Genomic DNA, 10566 nt, shown 5'->3' on the forward strand with positions numbered 1-10566 from the left:
ATCCGGATGTTTGGCAATGTTTGGGTTTTGTCCTCAGGTAAATGCGTTTCATGTTACAGATACAAATATGACGTAGCGGCACGTTCACAGCCTCATGGAAACCAAAGTATTGTCATCTTAACGCCGAAAGTGTTCATACAGGTAACCATTTTTACACCGTTATTTAATGCGCTCAATTAGCAGAATCATATTATCGTTGGGTAGTTTTGACTATAATTTGTCGATATGTGTATATCCGAAATAGAATGAAAATAAAAACAAAAATCTGCCAATTTGTCGTTAAGCTGACAAATACCTTTGGGCCGTTATCAATTTACGTGTTGGAGTTGGTGACGTCGGGTAGTGAGAGATCCTGGCAATGTTGGAACGTCCAGTCAATTCAGTAACGCCTTGTTAGCACACTATCGTTGAAAATATATTCATTATAACAGAAAGATATGTTCAAACTTTATTCTTAACCATTTCTTCATGTTTTATTTTCAGTAGGAATGTGCCCTGACTATCAGGTGACTTGATCATAGTCATTAAAGAAGAAAGCGAGAGTTAAGCTGTCGTAACTTGAACTATGCCTGTTAAAATCTACAGTATTTCTGTGGTCAGTGGTCAGTATCGGCCCTTTCTCGCCTCCCCCCTCCCACTCCTGTGTGTACTGGAATGGTAGCGTTGCTGGGTGGCATCACAGTCACACGTTACACTGAGTACGTGTATTATTGATTGAGACCAATTTGTCACCACTAGTTCTGCGTGGGATTGTAAACCAACGCTTGGAGAATGTGACGACAACAACGACAAAAAAGTAGAGGAATTCATTCCTTGTGTTTAAAAACCGAAATATATTACATCAGATTTCACCTCACCAAAGGAGCTTGTCCTGTACCGTCATTCTGCAGCCGAAGGTAAGGTTTTTACATTTGATTTTGTGAGCTGTTCGCCTACCTGTATGCAAACCTATAAAAACGATGCGATATGATTTACTATGTATTGTAAAATTGTATGTGATTATCAAGTGAATGATGTGATCTTGCATAAAGATATTTTTTTTTAAATATTAAGTTCCAAAGCAGTTTGTCTGACACCTGAGAATGAAACTGCCCCCCCCCCCCCTCCTCCCCCTTACCCTCCATTGATAGAATGTACCCTATGTATGACTGCATGTTTTCCTCATTAGCATAGTTTGTACTTAAATATACGTCTAGTCTTACAGACAGTCAAAATCGCATGAAGGAATTGAATTCATCTCCAGGTAGATATCTCCTGTTTACACGGCGTGGTCTCTGTGATAGCAGTATCTCCGCTATACTTCCATTAGACTCGGTTCATGCTGATATGCCTAACGTAAAGATATGTTCTCAGACTGAACGAACAGTGCAACCTTATCCCGTGTTAACAGCTGAAACATGATGGTAATCAACATACCAAATAAATATCTAAGATGTAATATAACAAAATATATACCATTGATATTACGTGAATACGTGATTTCCCATGCAATTACTATGGTATTTATGCTATTAATCTCCATCAAGATCAGCAAGACACGACTTTAGCTATGTTTGTAGGATATATGTATATTTCAAGAACAACAAAGAATGAAATATGTCCATTTGATGTCATTTTATTAAAATGACGTATTACACTGGTATATAGTAGGTATTCACAGAGATAAAATGCAAAAATGCCACAAAAACATTATTGACGGAAGAGAAACGTGTAACATGATAGTGTTATATGTTTAAATTAGCATCTGCATGTGAGAGACTTTTATTTCGATTTTTATTTAAAACTGCAATTTGGTATGTATGAGGAGGGTGCGAGCGAGGAAAAATCGATAGGTCAATGGCCACTGGGCTTTGTTTGCATGTGGCTATTGTCATGTACCTTGTCCAAAACAAAAATCACAGTTAAGTCTAATCTATCAAAGTAATGTGAGCGTACATAACAGTCTGCTAGTGCATTGGATGGCAATACTCCTTGATTATAAAGTAGCACAAGGGAAATTATTCATAATATATATTTTTCTCCTTGTTATGTAAATATTGAATAATGAAAATCAGTAATCTAAGAACTAACTTATGATCGTATGCACATTCGGAATGTATTACCTTAGATAGTAATCAAAATGTTAATTATGTGTCCAAAGTACATATCACATATTCTTCATATATATTTTCTTCTTGTTATGTATATATGAAAAACGGAATATTCGTGGAATATATAATTTAAGAACTAGATAATGATCTTATGGACATTCTGAATGTGTTACCTTAGATACTAATACAAATGTTTATTAAGCGTCCAAAGTACATATCACATATCCATGGTTATGTAATCAAGACAGAAAACCCATCTTTAAATGTCAGACACAGGTCAAAGGTCATCAGTGTTACCTAACATAAAACAGAACTAAACTCCACCAAATGTCTGAGCTGTGATTGGTTGTTGTTTGAAATTACACCCATAAAGTCCTCACAACTTCGTCACTTCACTTATTCAAATGAGATTAAGACGTCACAGAAAATGTCAAAGGAGCAAATTATTTAAAAGCACAAGGTCGTTGTTAAGATATTGTTACTTATATGATAAACAGAATCTTATATTTGTTTACAGAGGCAGGGTAGTACATAATACGAGACGAGAGTTTTCAGTAATCATCATCTCTTACAACACAAAAATTATAACGAATGATTACCATACACTACAACGTATATAAATATAATTACACTGCTTAATTATCGAAAACAAATTAAGAAAAAAAATAATAATAACCAAAGAAAAAAAAACAAATAAAAAAATTGAATACTAGACCATCTACTTAGTTCTCAACATGTTTTTTTTCACTGATGCCTATTTATGCCCCGAAAAAAAACTTAACATCTGATTAATTTTTAACCTTTTTGTCTCGTTTTGTATGGATTTATCTATTGCAATTGACTTTAATTTATCTGTCAAATAAAAAAAAACTGTGATCGATATCATAAATTAGCAATTTTTAAATCCCAGCCGCAGCATCAAAGGGGTCGTCAGTGCAGCATGCATATCGGTATTTACCAATGCGCCAGTATATGATGGCAAAGAGCGGCATTACCATTCAGCGCCACATGCTAATCAAACTAGTATGGGAGCAATTGGTATTAACGTGCATGGTGATAACGTTCCAAGTTCCCGCGACTTGAATAGGTAATGGTGTGATTTGAAGCAATCCGACGGAAGTAGTTATAGTACCGCGGTGAATTAAGAAAATGGCGGTCACATTATAGATAGTAGTGTTAAATAGGGGTGGTCTCCCGAGATGAACGGTAACTATTATTAACAGACTGTGTTCTACGTATGCATTGGAACGTCATATCTAGGACCAGATATGGCATAAACACTCCTACACACTTCCGGTTCACCGCCCATTACATACCCCAGGAAAATATTTTAATAACCCGTACACTTCTGGTCCGTAACATACTTCATGAAAACATTTTAATAACTCGTGCACTTCCATTTCAACTCCCATTAAATATACTACAGAAAATAAAAATAAAATAAAGAGGACACATGTTACAGCCTTTGTACATTCCCGGAAGTAAATACTACTTATATTTTTCAAAAGCAATTATATTTACACAAATCGAAGTGTCATCAGTATCACCTACTAAAAACGGAAGTGGAATTCTTATCAATTCAGAAACAACCTTGTGGGGAATAGTTTTTCGAATTAAATAAACATGCCCACTTTTTTTACCACACCTAATGTATAATATGGACATTGTTTATTGATTTGCTGAAAAGTGAAAAAAAAAATCTCGATTGTAATGGATTGTTTTACCTGGTGTATATGATGGAGCTATTTATCTATCTTACCGCACTCAGAAACACGACTGGGTATTGACACTTTAAGCTAATTGATTCATTTGACCGTCTACATACTTGTTGTTTTAATATCGATAATGCTTGGAGACCAATTGAAATTTGTCACTAATAGAAATGAGATATATAACATGTTTGCTGAAATAAATTAATCCTATTAGACAAAAAGCCAATTTTGTTTAGTATTTTCACGTGCATTAATGACACAAAGATAAATATAATAAATAAATGTACCATTTTTCAAAAAAGCTATCAAGCAAATTTGTGTAACTTTCATAAATCTCTCCGTACTATGTGCAAAGATGTCTTGGTGTGATAGAAAACCTTGAGTATCTGCCAAAACCTACGTGGTCGAGCAGGTCACTACGTGCACAAACCATTTTAGAACCGATCGGGCAAGGCAAGCGAGCTTTTTATTGCGTCGTCAACCAACACATTGTAATGATATTTATTGTTTTATGACATAGTGGCATTCCCAGTTGTTTTAGATACATTCTTTAAAGGTCAATGATTTCTTAGACTATTGACTTCAGTTTTTTATTTTTAGAATATCCGGTTTATATTTTAATATGAAGCCTTACAAATATGACATTTAAAGATGAGAAAGTACGAAACCTACAATTTGAAAAAAAAGCAACTAACGGGAAAAACAAAGGGTAAGCTTTTGCATTTGAAATCTGAAAGGATTAAGACCAAAGAGAAATTATCCTATTTTTTTCTGCCGTGGCAAAAATAAATTAAATTAATTGTGTGACACATTGTAATGACATTTATTGTCTATATTTTACTATGAAGCCTTACAAATATGACATTTAAAAATGAGAAAGTACGAAACCTACAATTTGAAAAAAGCAAAACAAAAAAACAAAAAACAAAACAAAAACAAACAAAAAAACAAAAACAAAACAAAACAAACCAACAATTAAAGGTGAAGCTTTTTGCATTTGAAATTTATACCTAAAAAGAAATGATCCTATTTATTCTGCTGTGACAAAAACACATTCAATTAATTGTGTGAATTCAAAACATTTCTCTCCTCGAGTGACGAAGTCATGGCAATTACGTATACCGTCGACCTCAAGTCTGACATGGGTTCGTATGGTGCATAATTAACAAACCAAGAATCACAAACATACCTTGTGTCCAGGTTTAATCATAAACTAATCATTACATGGTAATCACGCAGGATGCCTTAACAGGCAATACACTTACTTACACACTATAGATATAGCAGGTTTTATATTAGTCTAATTATAGACTTATGTTGGGGTCAATGAGTGATTTCATGAACATCACAAAAAAGTAATAACCGTTAATGAACCGTTATATATTCCGATAACAATTCTCATCCTGGTATATATCGTGCAAATTTTATGATGTGATACATTCTCTTAGTATATATATATAATATCATATAAATGATTAAGTTAATCTTAATTAAAACGTTTCAATTGACTGATGATCACATAGCATAACAATGACCTTTAGTGTCGCTTTTGATTTAACAGTTATCTCTTTACCAATTTTCGATTTTTATTGAGAGAACCATCCAGTAAACAGAGCAATCAAATTCTATATAATTCTTAAATAACTGCTAGACACATCTGTAATACAGTGGTCTCTGTTATATATATACTGTAATACAGTAACCTCTATTATCTATATACTGTGATACAGTGACACAGTGACCTCTATTATTTATATACTGTAATACAGTAACCTCTATTATCTACATATTGTGATGCAGTGACACAGTGACCTCTATTATTTATATACTGTGATGCAGTGACCTGTATTATCTATATACTGTGATACAGTGACCTCTATTATCTATATTATTTACTGTAATACAGTGACCTCTATTATCTATATACTGTAATACAATGACCTCTATTATCTATATACTTTAAAACAGTGATCTCTATTATCTATATACTGTGATACAGTGACCTCTCTTATCTATATACTGTGATACAATGACCTCTATTATCTATATACTGTGATACAATGACCTCTATTATCTATATACATTAATACAGTGACCTCTATTATCTATATACTGTGATACAGTGACCTCTATTATCTATATACTGTGATACAGTGACCTCTATTATCTATATACTGTAATACAATGACCTCTATAATCTAAATACTTTAATACGGTGATCCCTATTATCTATATACTTTAATACAGTGACCTCTATTATCTATATACTTTAATACAGTGATCTCTATTATCTATATACTGTGATACAGTGACCTCTATTATCTATATACTGTGATACAATGACCTCTATTATCTATATACTGTGATACAATGACCTCTATTATCTATATACTGTAATACAGTGACCTCTATTTTCTATTTACTGTAATACAGTGACCTCTATTATCTATACTGTAATACAGTAACCCCTATTACCTTTATACTGTAATACAATGATCCCTATTACCTATATACTGTAATATAGTCATCCCTGTTATTCAATGCGAAAGTGATGTCTCTCTCAAGTGCTTACTGTTGCTTTCTGTGAATGTAATTAACCCATTCCCTTCACAAGGTAACTTATCATTGGATGCAAGACAGATATTCACCTTTCTGACATAATCTGACTCAACCAATTTTCTTAATGCAATAATTGTAATGATTGAAATCAGATGTCGCCGTCAGGAAAGGTAATAGGTTTAGTGATAAGACTGTAGTCTGCTGTCATGTCTGTGCTGTCGACCATGTTCGTGTCACAGATAAATGTGGTCTTTGTCCTGTCCGATAATTGTCTAGATACCATTGTTTGACCTGTTGTAAATATGCGGCGAATGTAACAAGCAGACGACAGGAATCGTGGACTATAAAAGCATTGTCTACAACTTGGTCTTTTCAAATGTCAGCTAATGGTTAGGCGGAAACATTCAAAAAGACCGTTAGATAAAGAGTTTTTATATTTCCTGTTACTTTTGCATCTAAAAATTTTAAAAAATACAGACAGTCGTGTATAATTCGTACAATCCTACTGCAGGATGTTAAGAATCACTAGCCATCGTAGTTTTGGAATTGTTCTATATACCCACCAGAAGATGTGAAAAATAGGAGCGCATTCTACCTCTAGATTCCATTTTACCTCTAGATTCCAATTTACCTCTAGATTCCAATTTACTTCTAGATTCCATTTTACCTCTAGATTCCATTTTACCTCTGGATTCCATTTTACCTCTAGATTCCATTTTACCTCTAGATTCCATTTTACCTCTAGATTCCATTTTACCTCTGGATTCTTTTTTACCTCTAGATTCCATTTTACCTCTAGATTCCATTTTACCTCTGGATTCCATTTTACCTCTAGATTCCATTTTACTTCTAGATTCCATTTTACCTCCAGATTCCATTTTACCTCTTTACCTATCACCGCTCTTTGTTGTCAGACAAATGTTAGTGATATGTCACGCGACTCTCTACAGTGTAAGGTCACATCAGATCCGATTATGCAATCAACAAATCGTCGAACTACATTGGTAGAGTATGACGATTTTCATCAAGATTAACGTACGAAATATTAATTATTGCTATATATAAAACTCATTAGTATATGCAATCACAACTTGATATGTTAATTATGTGTCCAAAATAAATTTTCTTTAGAAACATATTGAAGTCATAAAATGAAGATACTTTAGCACGTACTTCATTCTTTACGTCGATTTCTCATCAAATAAACCGGAGTATGTTAATTCTGACAAGTGTTATCCCGGGAAATAAATGTCGGAAACAAAGCACCGGTAAGTGCATCCTTTTTAGACAGACCCCATCATTACATCGGATAGGGTGATCGATTGATTTGTCTGCTACTCCGCCAGCAAAATGTTCTAATTTGTTAATCATTAGACTGTGTGATTTGTCCACTTTTGGCTCGGTCTGCTGCTATCTTGAGGTTAATGTGTATACTCTCCTCAAGAAGACGATGATAGCGTTAATTACATAATGAAGGCCATTCGCCAGGTCTAAGTGGGCCTCTTGTTTATTATATTAGTCTGTATTCGAGTCTGGAACACAGATAAATGTAATATAATCTTCTTTAGACATAGAGGTCTTTTATGTTCCATGCTTTCTTCTATTTTAGTTTGGCGACAATAAAAACATGGCGTCCCTTTGGGGCTGTTTTCCCATAATGCTACTGGTGTCCTTCCTGGCTTTGTGTACTGGAAATGGAGGGGAAAGCGGTGGAGCCGTTTCTAGATGTTATGAGAGAGTTTTCAAAATGTTTGCTTCAAAACCATTCAGAACATCTAGTGGAATCGAACTTCCTTGTAAAGATATGATTCCTGTGAGGTCATGCTGGGGTCGCTGTGACTCTAGCGAGGTAAACGTTTTTCATACCTTTCAAACTTTGTATATACAGTAATAAAATTTTATGTCATTTCTTAATTTGTTATTCAATCATTCAAATGTCATGCAGTTAGGATATCCATAGTCAAAACTAATGTCATTTGCAGAAAAAAAATTCATATTGCGCTTAAGTGCAATATTTCATTATTTCTATCAAAACTTTGTCATTCATAACGACTATAATACCATGGTAAGGCAGCGCAATGCTTATACTTGCGTTTGATAACCTTTTGATATGCCATGATCCTTAACATGAAACAGCCATTTTGTCACAATGACAACAACTATAATTTCATAAAGGGCACGCGCTTAATGACATTTACAATCGTTTCCATCCCACTTGTAGTCTTTTAGTTTATACCATAATATTACCATACTAATTTAAGTATTAAATAAATATAAAAATATAAATCAAATTTGGATCACATTCTCTTTTCGTTGTGGCGTAATATGCCAGTAATAAAAAACACATACATTGTTTTCACCATAATAATTTTATGTTGAAATGCAAGCTAACTTTAATTTGTGTGTTGCTTTCTTATTTCAGATTCCAGACTACCGGATTCCTTACAAGATCAGTAACCATTCTGTATGTACGTACGGGGGTCTGAGGGAACGGACTTTGACCCTCACACACTGTCATCCTCTACATCCAGACCCTACCTACACCGTTTATGACGCCACTCATTGTGTTTGTGGATCATGTGACTCAGAATTCACCAGTTGTGAAAACTTAAATGGTTGAATTATAAAAAAAAAGGTTTTAATACCGTTTTTATTACTGTTCGCGAATGACCGTGTGTTAGAATTTGGTACAATGTCACTGCTGAGGAACTGAAAACAATGCTTGGAGACTGTTATTTGTCTTGTGAAATATGAGATTTCGTGTGTGCGTGCAATATCTGAATATGAATATTTTCCACTTATATAGATAGTTACATTGTTTAATTTCTCATAGCAGTTGACGTCTGTGAGTCGAATCAGCATTCTTTGAATGTATGAATGTTAATTTTCGTCATTGCCAAATCAGAACATATTCAATTTCAATCCTATTCTGAGGTTTTATTATCAGCGAGCGGTATAAGTCCTTGCCACTAAATCCGCCGTCACAATACAACACATGCCGTGTTTAAGTAATGCAGAGTTATCTGGTCATGTAAGCAGATATTGCTACGTCATTTGTTTGTGATGTTAACGTCATCACTTTGTGAGAAAACGACGTAATTTTCTCGTGCACACTAATAACGCAACCATCAAATAGCTGGACGTAAGAGCAGATAACACTGTATTACGAAAGGTGAGAATACCTTTTTTGAAATGTGGCATTTAATATGACGTTTAAACTGTTACAAAAATGCCATGTTCACTCTTCTTCTGTTACACTTTTGAATAAGAGATCACATTCGTCTGTAATGAAATGAAATAGCAGATCTGGAAATTGTACCAGGCCGAATTTAACACTACGTGTATTTGCTCTATTGCATTGCAAAGGAAACAGACTCTTTCGAAAGCTCGCAGCCAGTGTCTTCAATCTTTAAAATTATGTTCATTTAAAACTGATGAATCAGTTCCTGAATGTTTAAAGACAAGACGGAGAGAATTAACAAATGAGTGATTATCAGGATAAGTAGAAGATTCTGATTCCAGGTGTATCGAATAATGCAAAGAAACTTTCTCCAAACGCTTCACAGTCTTGTTAATAATATCTAACTGTTTAACTTACAAATGTTATAAACATTTGTTTTCTAACATATTTTGTTGAAAAAATAGTACAGTAGATATAGATACCCAGACTATTGGGTAAAACATACTTTCCAAATACAAGTCCATTATTCAAATATGTTTTTGTATTTGTTTGAAACCAATTAATTACAAATATTAAAGATATTAAACGAAGGAGAAAAGATATATTGATTTTCTTGTCTTGGGATTAAGATTTCAGGATTCGTTTTCTTAAGCTTAATATCATCTGATGTTGTTAGAATTCATAAACCTTTACTGCGATGGACTTTAACTTTCCATTACTTGGTAGCAACACTTTAGCTCTCAGAGCTTATTTACTATTGTACTATTTTATATAATTAGTATAAACACAGACGTTTTATATTATTGGGAGTGTCTGATGGACCTGTAAACTAGTTAGCCTGAATTTTCTACCAGCGATACCAAACCTTTTTTGAGGTCGTGGCACAACCGGTATAATTTATCACGAATGCAATTCTTTTAAGAAAGGAAGCTAGGCAATTGTGCTTGTTTTCTCATGGCTAAACAATGAACTCAAACGTTGTTTTTTTTGTCTTATTCGAGTCAAAGATGTAATGTTATTCTAT

General features: G+C 33.8%; 1 long non-coding RNA gene across 1 annotated transcript; it reads left to right on the forward strand.

Annotated features, from left to right (window-relative positions):
* The first annotated feature begins 586 nt into the window (after positions 1–586).
* Positions 587–10142, forward strand: LOC117323064. The gene is made up of 3 exons (XR_004531643.1): positions 587–896; positions 7971–8210; positions 8784–10142. It is a non-coding gene; the product is annotated as an uncharacterized LOC117323064 (long non-coding RNA).
* The last annotated feature ends 424 nt before the right edge of the window (positions 10143–10566 follow it).

The sequence above is a fragment of the Pecten maximus genome, chromosome 3 (assembly GCF_902652985.1).
Source record: "Pecten maximus chromosome 3, xPecMax1.1, whole genome shotgun sequence".
Taxonomy (NCBI): domain Eukaryota; kingdom Metazoa; phylum Mollusca; class Bivalvia; order Pectinida; family Pectinidae; genus Pecten; species Pecten maximus.